The 15,635-nt window shown below is 33.5% G+C and overlaps 1 pseudogene; it reads left to right on the top strand.

Moving 5' to 3' along the window:
- The first annotated feature begins 14,181 nt into the window (after window positions 1-14,181).
- On the top strand, window positions 14,182-14,739 carry LOC149567074 (protein DMP2 pseudogene; annotated as a pseudogene).
- The last annotated feature ends 896 nt before the right edge of the window (window positions 14,740-15,635 follow it).

Consider the following 15,635-nt stretch of genomic DNA (forward strand, 5'->3'; position numbering starts at 1 on the left):
TGCTGAGTGAAGATCAAGTGCCGAGTGATCTTCAAGTGCAGAGTAGTCTTCAGGTGCCGAGTGAAGATCAAGTGCCGAGTGATCTTCGGGTGCCAAGCAGTCTTCAAGTGCTGAGCAAGAAATAGGTGCCGAGTAACATAGAAGAAGCCCACCATCAATAAATCAATAATGCCAAGTTGCTGCATTATTTCAAAAATTGAAGATTCACCAGATCTGAGCCGACATGGTAGTTATCTAGAATTATGTGAATTAGATAGAAGATAAGAATGATGAGCTGGTGACACAAAACACTATGTAAAATTTTTTTGACGAATATAATTGGATTCTAGATGAAGTTTCTAGATAAGAGCAAGATATGGGATAGTTACATTGTATCCTACATAATCTATTAAAACCTTAAAGTTGGAGAGGGAGAATCGAGCGGGAAAGGTATTCCAAATTTCTATTTAAGGAGTCATAAGGTCATGAAGCAAAGAGGTCGTTGAGCATGAAAGCATGAAGTGCTGAAGAAGGTGCTAAGGTGGAAGAGAGCACATATACTCTGCTTTGATAGGTGACCATAGATATGATTGCATTGGTATGATGAGTAAAGGTGACGAAGCTTGAGATGACAAGCTTACAAAGTTGTAGTGATTAAAGCCAAGAAAAGGATTGAACTAAAGTGTGATCTGTAATGTGCAAGATATGTTGTAAGTTGTATCAGATCAAAAGCCATTATTGTTACTCTCTAGCAATTGTAACAGTTAAAATTAATCCTATGGACTTAGGTTGGTTTAATAGCCATGTGGAAAATCTTTTAACAGGGTGACATTCCAAGTGAATGTTCTAAAGTCCTTTAACCAAGCCAATTCCTAATAGTATGGTGAAATCCTCTAACAAGGTCACATTTAACAATGTTTTGTAGCCTTTAACAGGGCAGGCTTTTAACAGGGCAGACCATCAGAAGTGGTTAAAATTAATTGCGCAAGTTATTTTGTGGGTATCATCCCCACTCCATTTTTACCTTCTTATTCCTGGAGGGTTTTTGGGTTATCAAATTCTCAGTATTATGGTGTGATGCATGTTTACTTCTCATAGTTGTTTAAATGTTCAATTGCATGCATGATAATTTCAGTTATGCGCCGTTAAGGATTTGTAGAAAAAGTTGCATTGGACCTTGAATGACTGGTTCACAAACCCCCCCCCCCCCCCTCTCAGTTATTCTAAAGAATTATAACAATTGGTATCAGAGCCTTGCTGCTAACTTAATTTAAAGGGACTAGAAGTAGAAAAGATCAAAATGCCTAAGAGAGAAGTTCCCAAGCTCAACAAAGACAACTTTGTTGCATGGAAAAGCTTGATGAAGCTACATCTTGGATCCATAGGAGATTATGCCCAAAATTCAATTTTTATTGAACACATTGATCCAACTGGTACTCTTACTGTAGAAGATTTGAAAAACAAATAGGAACATAATCAGACAATGCTGGAAATTGCTTTTGCACTCAACTATGTTGAATTCGATGATATCAAAGGATGTGACACTGTATTCAAGATGTGGAAAGCCCTATCAAAAATTTATGGAGGAGATCAGAATGTCCAAAGAGCAAAAAGAGAAAGCCTCAGAGGAAAGTTTGATGATATGAAAATGGAAGAAAGTGAGAATGCTACTCAGTATGCCTCTAGAATAAAGGAAGTGGTAAGTGCCATAAGATGTTTGAGTGGTCAATTAGATGATGATACTATTAATAGTAAGTTTTTAAGAACCTTGTTCCCTATCTGTGCTATTAGAGTATCAGAAATACAAGAGCTAAGATGTGTGCCAGGAAACAATTTAAGTTTTGAAGGTATAGTGGGTAGACTCACTGCATTTGAGTTATCTAACTTTGACAACTACAAACCTGAGAATGTTGAATTTGCTTTCAAGGCCAAGCTATCATTGAAAGATGTTGAATAGCTAAAATAAAAGAAGGGAAGAAAGATGAAATATGTATCTAGTGATAGTAGCACTGATAAGGAAGATGTGGAACAATTAGAAGCATTACTAGCTAGAAGATTTCATAGAGGCAAAGGAAAATTCAAAGGTAAGTTGCCTATCATTTTTTTCAATTGCAATGAAGTAGGACATATTGCTGAAAGGTGTACACAGAAAAAGGAATACAAGGAAGGAAACAAGTACAAACATAGAAGAGAAGATGATAAGAGAGATCACAAAGACAAAGGCAAGAAGTGCTATATTGTTGAAGAAGATTCTGATGATAATGATGATGAAGTTGTTTACGTTGAAGAGAAGATGATAAGAGAGATCACAAAGACAAAGGCAAGAAGTGCTATATTGTTGAAGAAGATTTTGATGATAATGATGATGAATTTGTTTACATGGCCATGAAGGACCAATCTGATGAAGAAGAGCCTACAACACTGGTAACATGTATGAACAAGAATGACAGATGGATCATACACAGTGGATGCTCACATCACATGATAGGAGACAAAAGTAATTTTGTTAACTTTACTCAGTATGATGGAAATAGTGTTAGATTTGGTAATGATGCTCCATGTCAAATCAAAGGAAATTTTTCCATTAAGCTTACAGAAAAAATTTCATGTGATAATGCATACTATGTTGAAGGACTAAACTACAATTTGCTAAATGTCTCACAGTTGGCAATGTAGGGTGCAAAGTAGAATTTGGAAATAAAATTGCAAAAATCTATGATACTAATGGTAAATTGATAGGAAAAGGAGATCAAATAAGAAGTAATCTGTTTTACCTTGATATGGAAAATACTTCTTGTCTTGTTGCAAAATTTGATGACGTATGGTTATGGCATAGAAGGCTATGTCATGTCAACTTTGATAATCTAATCAATATCAGTAAAATGAAGAAAGTTATAGGTTTACCTAAACTGAAGAAGCCTAACAATATCATGTGCAAACAATGTCAGCTAGGAAAGATGACCAAGTCAAGTTTCAAGAGTAAAAACTATACATCTAAAGAAGTACTTGAGTTAGTCCATACTAACTTATGTGGTCCAATAGAAGTACAGAGCTACAAAGGAGATAAATATATAATGTTGTTTGTTGATGACTATTCCAAGATGATGACTGTTATGTTCTTAAAGCAAAAATCTAATGCTTTTCAAATGTTTATGTGGTATGTGGCTAGAGTTGAAAAAGAAACATGAAAGAATTTGAAATGCCTAAGATCAGACAGAGGTGGTGAATTCACATCAAATGAATTTGAGATATTTTGTAAAGACAAAGGAATCAAGAGACAAACATCAGCTCCTAGAACTCCCCCACAAAATGGAATTGCTGAGAGAAGAAATAGATCTATGATTGACTATGCCAAAACATTAATGATGGGAAAGATTGTTGCTCTAAAATATTGGAGAGAAGTTGTAAGTGTGGCTGTTCATACACTGAACCAAGTACAAGTCAAGAAAGGCACTAATGCAACACCTTTTGAATTATGGTATGGCCACTCACCCAATGTAAAGCATTTCAAAGTATTTGGTTGCAAATTCTTTATCCTTAAAGATGCTAGAAATGGAAAATTTGATACAAAAAGTGATGAAGGCATATTCCTTGGTTACTCCACTAGAAGTAAAGCATATAAGTGTTTAAATACTAACACTGACAAAATTGTGGAAAGTGCAAATGTAAACTTTGATGAGCATGCAAATGTCCAAGTTGAAAAACCAAAGAGAATGAATGACTACAGAACCTTTGTGTATTCTTATGAAGGAATGCCTATTGAGAAGGATACTACCAATCAAATTGGGATTCAACAACAAGTTTCAGTCTCAGTCGAGTCACAACCAGTGAATGTCGAGCTGCATTCAGAAGCCGAGTTGCAGAATGAAGGAAATGCTCATTTTGACTCTAAAGTCAGTACACATGACAGATATGTAGAACTACCTGACAACGAAGTACATAGTGATCCTGAATCTGAAATATCAAACATGGAAACAAGGACAGAACCAAGATTGTTCAAATATGTGAAGAGGCATCACCCTGCTAAACAGATAATTGGTGACAAAGATGCAAGACCAATGACAAGGAATAGAATAAGAAATAAATCATGTCTGTTAAGAAAATTTGAACCTAAGATAGTGAATGATGCATTACATGATGGTGACTGGTATAAAGCTATGAAAGAAGCGATTGATCAAATAAAGAAGAACAAAACTTGGAGTTTGGTTCCCAAAGCAGTTAACAAGAATGTGATTGGCACCAAGTGGGTATTCAAAAATAAGCTGGATGAGAATGGTGAGATTACTAGAAATAAAGCCAGACTAGTATGTAAGGGTTATGCTCAAGAAGAAGGATTAGACTACGGGGAAACATTTGCCCCTGTTGCGAGAATGGAAGGAGTAAGAACTTTACTTGCATATGCTGCATATAAAGGTTTTAAAGTCTATATTGAACAACCAAAGGGATTTATTTATGAGAACAATAGAGATATAGTTTGTAAACTATATAAAGCACTCCATGGTCTAAAACAAGCACCTAGAGCATGGTATGAGAGACTTCACAAGTATCTAGTGCAAATAGGATTTGAAAGAACTAATGATAACATAAACATGTACATCAAATCAGAAGAAGGTAAGGATATTATTGTATCTAAAATCTTTGTGGATGACATAGTGTTTGGAGGAAAGGAAGTGCTTTGCAAAAGTTTTGCTGACAAAATGAAACATGAGTTTGAAATGTCTATGTTTGGAGATATCAATTTTTTTTTTGGATTGCAAGTACATCAACTAAAACATGGTATATTTATGACACAATCAAAGTACATCAAAGAGATACTTAAAATGTTTGGATTGGAGTACTCCAAACTAGTCAGCACACCAATAGATACTTAAAATGTTTGGATTGTAAGACTCCAAACTAGTCAGCACACCAATGGCAACAAGACATAAACTATCCAAAAATGATGTATCAGTTGAAGTTAATCCAAAAATGTATAGATCCATGATTGGAAAATTGCAATATGTTGTACATAGCAAACCAGACATAGCACTAGCAGTTGGAATAGTGACTAGATTCTCTGCTAATCCTAAAGAAAATCATCTCATAGGAGTAAAAAGAATATTGAGGTATCTCAAAGGAACTGATGATTTTGGCCTATATTATAAAAAGAATGAAAATTTTGAGCTCAATGCATACACAGATGCAGATTGGGGAGGCAACATTGATGACAGAAAAAGCACAAGTGGAGGAGCATTATTTTTAGGTAAAAGACTAGTTACTTGGACTAGCAAGAAGCAAACATGCACATCTCAGTCCACTGCAAAATCAAAATATGTGGCAGCAGTAGTCAATTGCATAAACATTGTGTGGCTCACACATCTATTGAAAAGAATGAAAGAAGAGGTAACCAAACCTGTGATATTGTATTGTAATAATACAAGTGCTATAAACATATCCAAGAATCCCATAATGCATGCAAAAACCAAGCATATTGCAATCAAGTATCACTATGTCAGAGAATTGGTAGAACACAAACAAGTGAAGATGGAGTACATTCACACAAAGGAACAAACTGTAGATATCTTCACCAAACCATTGCCCAAGGATTCTTATGAATATCTAAGAAGCAAGTTGGGGGTAATGCCCCTAACTCAAGCAGTTTAAAGCAAAGAAGTTTCCCTACATTAACAAGAACAAATCATTGAAATATCATAAGAATGATACAGAGGATGATAGCAGGAGCAGGAACTCCAAATAAGTCACAAGCATGGTGACAGAGGGAGAAAACATGAGATGTAAAGCTTATATTTCGAATGTTAAAGATGCTACATCTTTGGCATTTATGTCAAACAAGGAGATATATACAGAAAACTTATCAATAAAAAGTAAGAGGGAGATATATATGAAAGAGGGAGATTTATGAGAAACTGAAAGGTAAAGATATGCATATATATGAGATCAGTGGTAAAGGATGCAGCAGTCAATAAGGAAGCATAATGTAACAGAAAACAAATATAATTTTGGTGGTAACTAAGTTGATCAAGTGATCAGTTTGGTTTGCCATCAATGCCAAAGAGGCTCATGAATGAAGAGTAATGGAACTGGTAAAGAATGTTTTCAATCATTGTTTTGTCATTGATGTCAAACTTGCTACTTGTAGGAATGATAATTGCTTTAGTGATCCAAATACTATAAGTTGGTTGATTGACAAGGAGGTGGCAATCAATAAGATGTAACTAGAGTACCTAGAGAAAGGTTGAAGTTATGATGTTGTAATGAAGTATAAGGATCAACTAAGCCATTGATGAAATAGTGTATTAATGACATACTCTAAGACATAGAGGATGGACACACGAAGACATATCAAAGATCAAGGATTAACTAAATCCTAGTTAGTGTCGAGCAATCTTTAGGTGCTGAGTGATCTTTAAGTGCCGAGTAGTCTTTAGGTGCCGAGTGATCTTCAGGTGCCGAGCAGTCTTCAGGTGTCGAGCAAGAAACAAGTGCCGAGTAAAGATACAAGTGCCAAGTAACACAGAAGAAGTCGAGCATCAGTAAATCAATAATGCTGAGTTGTTGCATTATTTCAAAAATTGAAGAATCACCAGATCTGAGCCGACATGGTAGTTATCTAGAATTATGTGAATCAGATAGAAGATAAGAATGATGAGATGGTGACACAAAACACTATGTAAAATGTTTTTGATGAATATAATTGGATTCTAGATGAAGTTTCTAGATAAGAGCAAGATATGGGATAGATACATTGTATCCTACCTAATCTATTAAAACCCTAAAGTTAGAGAGGGAGAATTGAGCGAGAAAGGTATTCCAAATTTCTATTTAATGAGTCATAAGGTCACGAAGCAAAGAGGTGGTCGAGCATGAAAGCATGAAGTGCTAAAGAAGGTGCTAAGGTGGAAGAGAGCACAGATAATCTGCTTCGATAGGTGACCATAGATATGATTGCATTGGTATGATGAGTAAAGGTGACAAAGCTCGAGATGACAAGCTTACAGAGTTGCAGTGATTAAAGCCAAGCAAAGGATTGAACTAAAGTGTGATCTATAATCTGCAAGATATGTTGTAAGTTGTATTAGATCAAAAGCCATTATTTTTACTCTCTAGCAATTGTAACAGTTAAAATAAATCCTATGGAATTAGGTTGGTTTAATAGCCATGTGGAAAATCCTTTAACAGGGTGACATTCCAAGTGAATGTTCTAAAGTCCTTTAACCAGGCCCATTCCTAACAGTATGGTGAAATCCTCTAACAAGGTCACATTTAACAATGTGTTGTAGCCTTTAACAGGGTAGGCTTTTAACAGGGTAGACCATCAGAAGTGGTTAAAATCAATTGTGCAAGTTATTTTGTGGGTATCATCCCCACTCTAGTTTTACCTTCTTATTCCTGGAGGGTTTCTGGGTTATCAAATTCTCAGCATTATGGTGTGATGCATGTTTACTTTTCATAGTTGTTTAAATGTTCAATTGCATGCATGATAATTTCAGTTATGCGCCATTAAGGATTTGTAGAAAAAGTTGCATTGGACCTTGTATAACTGATTCACCCCCCCTCTTAGTTATTCTAAAGAATTATAACAAAGATAAAGGGGGATAAGGTTTTTGTTGTTCACCCTATTCATAAAAAGGTTTGGTTACTGGCATGAAAGTTAGAAGTTGATTCTTTGTATGTTTTTCTACTTTGTAGATGTAAGTCTTCTTTTAGTGCCTTTTGGATAGCATCCTCAAGTGGTGTAGGATCTATTGATTCCCAAAACCACAAATCGGAATTTATGAGTCTTGCCAACTTGATGCTGGGATATCCAACCGGTTATGGCCAACTTGACGAGATTGATCGATGCGATCCAAATCCCCTGCACTTCTAGCTCTACAAAACCAAGGTGGGTGTACCTAATCTTGAACAACAACCTTAAATCCAAGATGCCTAAAGCAGATTGGTTAGAACACAAATACAACGAAAGTTTTCCAAACGGCAAGAATTACAAAAAACTTCAAATTTGCAAATTATGAATGTTTTTCAAATAAGGATAAGTATGGATTAATGCAAAAAATGAATATATTAATTCTTCAAAGGAAAGATATGAAATAATTGCCAGCATATGGATTGTGAATTATGAAAAATATAAAGACCAGTGCCGAAGGGTGATAGAGTCAGTATTATAAGTTTAAAATGTACTTCTTCATAAAATTCTACTCACATCAATTATAAACAATTTAGTAATCAATATGTGATAGATCAAATATATGGACGCAATTTTAAAATAGTCTAGAATGTATTTTAACTCCTGTGGTTCAGAGATAAACTAGACATAGATTCAGAAACAATTAAATATTTCTCAATATCTATGTAGTTCGATTTTAAAATGTTATAATTGATCTTGTCCACTTATCTATCATATAAATTATTTATAAAATTAAAATAATAATTATAAAGGATGAAACTATATAATATTTTAACTCTAAAGCTTCATGCAAATAAAATTTAAAAAAATTTCTTACTAATCATACCGAAAAAAATTGCACTTGAGACACTCCTTACGGATGATCCATCCAATACAATTTGATTCCAGAATTGCATATGAATATATTCAATAATCCACAATCCATAGGCTTAGTTCAAAAAATTCATCATCTCCACCAATGAGAAAATAATATATCAAGTGTGCAACTTGTGTAAAATTTTAGGAATTGTATATGTATATGAATTGTAAGATTTTACATCTTATATTTATAGATTTTGGAGGGGGATCAAGTGCCTTACAAAGCATCACACCCCTTCATAATGGATAACTGATCCTTGTTAATAATGGGGTTTTACTATAAGTATATATTTTTTAGAAGTAAACAAATAAATAAGCTACATCATTTCATGGCAATCTTTCCGCAATCAAAATTTTCAATGACTAGAAGTGTCATCGGGTACCGTAGGAAATTTAATCATGCTTTGGCTTTATGATTCTCTTTGTAATCACATCTAGAAATTTTTCTTCATCTTTCGCGAGTGGCCTTCCATTCTTTCTTCTATGCATAGATTCCTATCACCGAATCATCATGTTCCTATTTTCATACAAAGACATTGGCAATTCTCGAGTTCTCATATAATCTTCAAGCAAGATGTTCTCTGCTTGGTTCCAGAGTGGTATTATCTGCATAGGATAATTCCTTCATAAGGATTAGACATGAAATCTGATTTGAAATAATTCCATAGGTAACACTCTTGTGCACTTCCTCTTCATTGCATACCTGCGATAAACACACATCATTAGACTCAGATTTTTCTAAGCAAGACTTGGATTAACAATTTGAAATAGATAACACAAAAAATCTTGTAGCCTCTTTTGGATGAAGAATAGACTTCAAGAATATCTACTCTATACCAAACATTTGGTAATGCCACCAAACAATTAACTTCATCGTGACTGTACAAAGTTGCTGCAATTGTGTAAAATCTATTATTTTGATGCTCTCATTTTTTTCAAAGCAATATGCAAGATGATGTGATACTTTTTCATACTTGAAATACATCATGAGTGAGTGAATGGAGGATATTGCTGAAATCTTATCACCATGCAACCATTATCTAGAACTTTGCAAAGAAAACATCTTGTCATACTAAATGATGACAATTGTTCTCGTCTTCAAAGTCTGATGTTTCTTCCATTTTATGTGCAACAAAATTGTTGAGTTCCTTGTTCTTGTTCCACATGGTTAAGCATTTTCTGTAGCACTTATACATAAGTATATTATTTTGAAATGTGGCTTTTTCCTTCTTTTCATTTGCTTTGATGTAGTATAAAATAGTGTGTGGCTTGGCCTCTAGAACACTGGTTCTAGTATAATTAGAGATTTACCCATCTTTTGCAAATACAGTAACATATCTTTTGTCAAATAGCCTGCATATTTTCTCACAAATAGGTTAAAAAATATTTTAATTATTTCTAGATTTTACACATTGGGTGAAGCTTCCTCAAATCTGATCAAAAGGCCTCTTATCTGCTCAAACACTCTTCAGAATTTTGCCTTGAAATCTCTGAAAAATTTGGTAATCAGTAGCTCATTATTTGGCTCATATCCACTATGTTAGAATGCTCACATTTTCCATATAAGTTTTATCAAATTCTCCAATCAAATTGATGAGATGAATGCTTTTTATGATTGTTCCAAATTCTGACTCAGACCTACTATGCATCTAGCATAATGTCTACTATAAATTTGCAATGAGTTGTTCGAAAGTATTTGCACACTTGGATGCATTTAGTCCAATATCCTTCATTCCTTGATTGGATCTTATAATTTCTTGATTATCATTTCTTCTTCACAAAAAAAAAAACCTTTCCAACATAGTTTCACACATGGAGATACAAATTTGGGCTTCATCAGGATCTAAGCCTCTGATTGTTTCTTTTAATCTTGTGACAAATAGGTATGTAAGTCTCTTTCAAGAAACTTCTAGTACCATGACCGATAGATTTTGGTTCAACAACATGGGTTTCCAAAATTCCATGTTGTTTTGATTGTAATAGTTCTTTAAAATATCACTAGAGGTTTTCTTAGTCAAATCTTATGATTAGTTTATAGGTGAATTCATCATAAGTGGTTATATGTTGGTCTTGTATAATAAGGCCACGATGCCACCACTCGTGGGCTAACCCTGTGGCAAATTTTATGGCATTTCCTTCTCTCGTGGGTGAAAGTGAAAAATAGGTGTCCAAATTTGTGTCCCAAGAACATGTTGTAAATTATGGTTGAATCTACTTTGGATAGCATGGAGGAGAATTTGGGTCATTCTTCATTTCTTTCATTTTCCTCCATTAGAGCTTGAGTATTTTCCTCTATGAAGGTCCTTAATACGTTTCCCATTTTTTTGCTCGTGGCAATGATGGATGTAAAGTTATTTATTGGTGGATATAAGCTTCTTCCTTCCTCTTTACAAAGCCCTTTGAGCTAAGTTGCATCAACTACTCTATCCCTCAGGCTAGCAGGAATGATCCTCTGATACCAATTGTAATGTCTCATACTTGGGGTATACTTGTAAATTCACAAGTCTTCTATTTACCTAAATGTAGAGCCTTTTATATTAGATCTGATCTTCCTTGATTAGTTTATTTATATTCGTATTCTATTCAATGCTTTCCCTTGCTTGGATTGCCACTATGTTTACCACATCCCCAACTATTGTAGATACTTTCATCTCCCTTCATGCCTTGCAAATGATGTCTTTATCTTAAATATCCTTGCATATTGCTGAAGGGTTATGAAGTTTAGCCGGTTACCCCTCTTCAACAGCAATTCAATACTCAAGCTCTAATGGAGCAATTCAATACTAATTGCATTACTAGGTCACATAGACTTAACAAAAAAAATCATTACATTTGTACTTATCGAGTCTTCCACATAATTCATGTACTTCTGCAACAATGTATTTGTCATTTCAATTTGCTACATAAGAATAAACCACAAAATCTTACATAGAGCCAGCAACAGCTAACTTAAGGTCAAACTTTGACAATGGATGAAACTCAAGTTATTGGTGTTCAACTTATCATTTCTCTGTCTCTATTCTTGAAACATTATTTTGTTTCAAATGACATGTCCTTGTTTAGGCAAGCCTAGAACTTTGACTCTCTTTTCATTTGTAGAATACACAGGCATTTTGCTTCCTTCGATATAGGATAGGCATAAGCATTAAAACCATTTTCCAAAAATTTGCCATGATGACCAGATTGGAGTTTCTTCAAAGACTAACCAAACTATTGCCAACCAAAGCATTCTGCCCACCACTGGCCTGCTATTTCTTCCACCTGACCATGAACTTTTTCTAGGAAAATAGATTGGCAATGCATTCAGCATGGCATTTCAATCATCAAGATATTTCATGCCTTTCAGTCCATTGTTTCACTCCTTCAATGCAAGTGGTTGAGTAACTTCCTATACGAAAGATTGGCAGAAAAGTATTTGGTTTTGGAGGTACATGTTATTCATTCCCCACTCAATAATCAAGATTTAGAATTTTTATTTAGACAGATATCATTCCATAGTGAAGAATGAACAAATTTTAATCTAGTTTAAACCCCAAAAGGTCAAGCACCAACTTCAAATCTACAAGGATTGAACTTGAGGGAATTTGGAAAAAAATCAATGTTATAATGGATGTTTCTGAAGATTGGCATTACCTTCCAACCCTCGGGAATCAAGCAACCTGTCAAATAATGATGATTATAATAATAAAGCACTAATATATATGGCAAGCATTGATTTTCTAAACATCTGAGTTGTCCTTTACTTTAAGCATAGATATTTAAAATATATTCATTTAATAAAATTAAGAATATTTTTTGATAAATAAGCACAAGTATTATATTTATTAGGAATAAAAGTATATACATTGAAAGAAAAAAGGTGAGTAGATATAAGATTACAGATTGGTAATCAAATAGGAAGTAAACCTGAAACAAAGCTAAGATATAGAACAAAGCTGGCAAGAGCAGTTGTAGCTAGAATTGAGGTTTTCGTATTTTACAGGTTTATGATACTAATAAATATTTGTGATGTCCCTGTTTTGACATATAAATTAAATAATAAATAAGTATTATATATAAAGTAATATTAATAATAATATTAAAATGCTAATATTTTATAGGTAATATTATGTTATAATCATATAATAATATCATATTATATGTCGCATTATTATAGCAATATAAAGGTATGAAATGAATGAAATGATAATATAATATAATAAATAATAATATTATGACACAGATATATTTTAATATAAAAATGATATACATAAATGTATTATAATATAATAATATTTGATATATTATCAAATAATATTCTTAATAATATAATTATCAATATAATAAACATTATGATATTAATTAATGTAACTAACCTTATTAATTAATATAATTATATTATTATTAATATAATAATATATGTTATAATATAATTATTAATATAACATATCTTATGATATTAACTAATATAATCAAGTTTATAATTAATATAATAATTATAATTATAATTATATAATTAATATTAATAATGAAAAGACATGCTTCTATGAAATATACATATAAATATAGAATCTCAGATAATGGAAAGGATATGATAGAAATTATTATCAAATTTATACATTTCAAGAAGAAATTACCAATGTTCTGAAAGGGGACATTACAAGTGGTATTAGAGCCGTGCATTCTGCCAGCCTATAATGTTTCATAAGAATCAGAAAATAGTAACTCTCTTTCTTTATATGTGAATCGTGAATGCATGCATTTGGCAAGGAGTTCCCTCTCATGCTTCAGAGCTCTTGCACTGCAGGATAATGGCAAATGGCATGAAAAAGAAACAAATATACCATCAAGCCACTATTATACCAGGATGGGAAAACAAACAATGACTAGGAAGACCCAATGAAGGCATTGAATATAGTCCTACAATGATGATGAAACCCAATTTATATCATGTCAATGACAATATAATGTGTAGATTGATTATGTCAGTGACTATATAATGTCCAAAAAAAAAATATTGCATGCAAATATTCTATCAACTAAATAAAGTTTGCTAGACTCAGAAGCATGTTTGATGATTATTACCCGGGCTTCCTTAAAGTTGAAAGATAAATATTTTGGCATATATTAAACCAAATATTTAAAGTAGCAGCATCCCTTAAATGTTGAAGCATGATGTGTTTGGGAAAAATGCCTTCATCTGGTAAATACATCCCCATAATCCCTTCAAAAGTGTTATACAAATTTCTCTGTGGTGAGTACGTTGGAAAAGAACAGAGGCCTGTACTAGAGTAATCTGAATAAATATAGTGTTCTAACCATGGAAAAGGAAGAATTCAATTCTAACACGCAAAACCCTTTCATTTTCTCATTAGCAATCTATATCAACGAGGACATATATTTGAAAAACAAAGCAAAAAAACAAAGAAAAACTTTAAAACCCCATTCCATGCCTTCACTTTTCAATTCATATAACAGGCAACGACGAAATATAAGCAAGAAACATATACATTTCGTTACACCATGCCAAATACCAATCTCTGAAAACACATTTCATTTAACTTATTTAATGCCATTCTCTTCTCCACTTCTCATCAAATACCATCGAGAAGATTCAATATTCTCTTGTCTATTCCTTGCCAAACCTTAACCCTAATCAAAAAACTTTAAAGTCTCCTTCAATGGCACAGTTACCAACACTTTTAGGGCAGAAGAAAAGTAGCTTTGTAAAGCTAACAGACAAAATATTTCAAAGCATGACAGATCTTGTAAAACTACTTCCAACCACAACTATATTGGTGTTTCAAATATTATCTCTAGTTTTAACAAATGGAGGTCACTATCTCATTGTGAACAAGTATCTGATCAGCTTTTTGTTGGGTAGATGTGGGCTTTCCTACTTTATCAATTCTTTCACTGACAACTATCAGTTAGAGGATGGGAAGATCTACTATGGCTTCGCCACCAAGATGGGTTTGTGGACTTTTGATCGGTCAATTAGTAAGGATGTGGATTTGTCCTCCTACAAGATCAGATTTATTGACTTTGTTCATGTTGTGTTATCAATTTTTGTGTTTCTTTATGTGGCAATGATGGACTCCAATGTTTTGAATTGTTATTATCCCTTGGCAAAGGCAATTCCAGGGGAATTTGTCAAGATCCTTCCCATCGTTGTGAGGACTTTGTGCAGCACCTTCTTTATGGTGTTTCCATCTAAGCACCATGGAATTGGTGGTTAAACTGATTTGTAAGTGGATTTAGTAAACCAATTCAAAAGAAGATGGAATTGACACATCACCATTGAGGCAATGTTCATACACACAGGAGGAAGTATATATTAAGTGCATATTTGCAGGCAAAAGAAGATTGTCATAATTGATGTGGAAGGTACGTTGACCAAGGTAAACATCAGAATAGAAGACTATAACCGCATGCAACTTTAAATCTCAAAATTATAAGGAGTCCATTATGTGAGGTATGTGATTTTTGAAATGTAATATGTTTTATTAAAATTGAAAGCAAACTTTTTCTTATAAGAGGTATTATTAGAAAAATATATATTATATGATATTTCCATTTTAAGCATAGAATTGAAAACGTTATTTTATTGATTTGAATATACATAAAAACTATTTTGTATTTATTTTGAATATAATTTGACATTATAAGAATATGATTCTTAAATCTTTTTTCGATATATTAATATTGAAAATTATAAGTTAGTGAAAGAAATTACCTCCTAAGTAGACCACCTTGCTGGATGTCACAGGCTGCCATCAAGGCCAAGAGGGCCAAAGTTCTGCTCTTAGACTTAGGTAGGATATTTAAGGAGAATAAGATTACCTCCTAAGAAGACCACCTTGATGGATGTCACTGGCTGCCATCAAGGCCAAGAGGGCCAAAGTTCCGCTCTTGGGCTTAGGCAGGAAGAATAAGATTACCATCTAAGTAGACCACCTTGATGGATGTCAATGGGTTCCATCAAGGCCAAGAGGGCCAAAGTTCCGCTCCTAGGCTTAGATTGATTAAGACTTGACATCATGTCAACTCTATTCAGTTAAGAATTTGCCAGGTAGACCACCTTGATGGATGTCAATGGCTGCCATCAAGACCAGGAGGGCCAAAGTTTCACTCT

The sequence above is a fragment of the Cupressus sempervirens genome, chromosome 3, assembly GCF_028749045.1.
Source record: "Cupressus sempervirens isolate cs-2001-9-10 chromosome 3, ASM2874904v1, whole genome shotgun sequence".
NCBI lineage: Eukaryota > Viridiplantae > Streptophyta > Pinopsida > Cupressales > Cupressaceae > Cupressus > Cupressus sempervirens.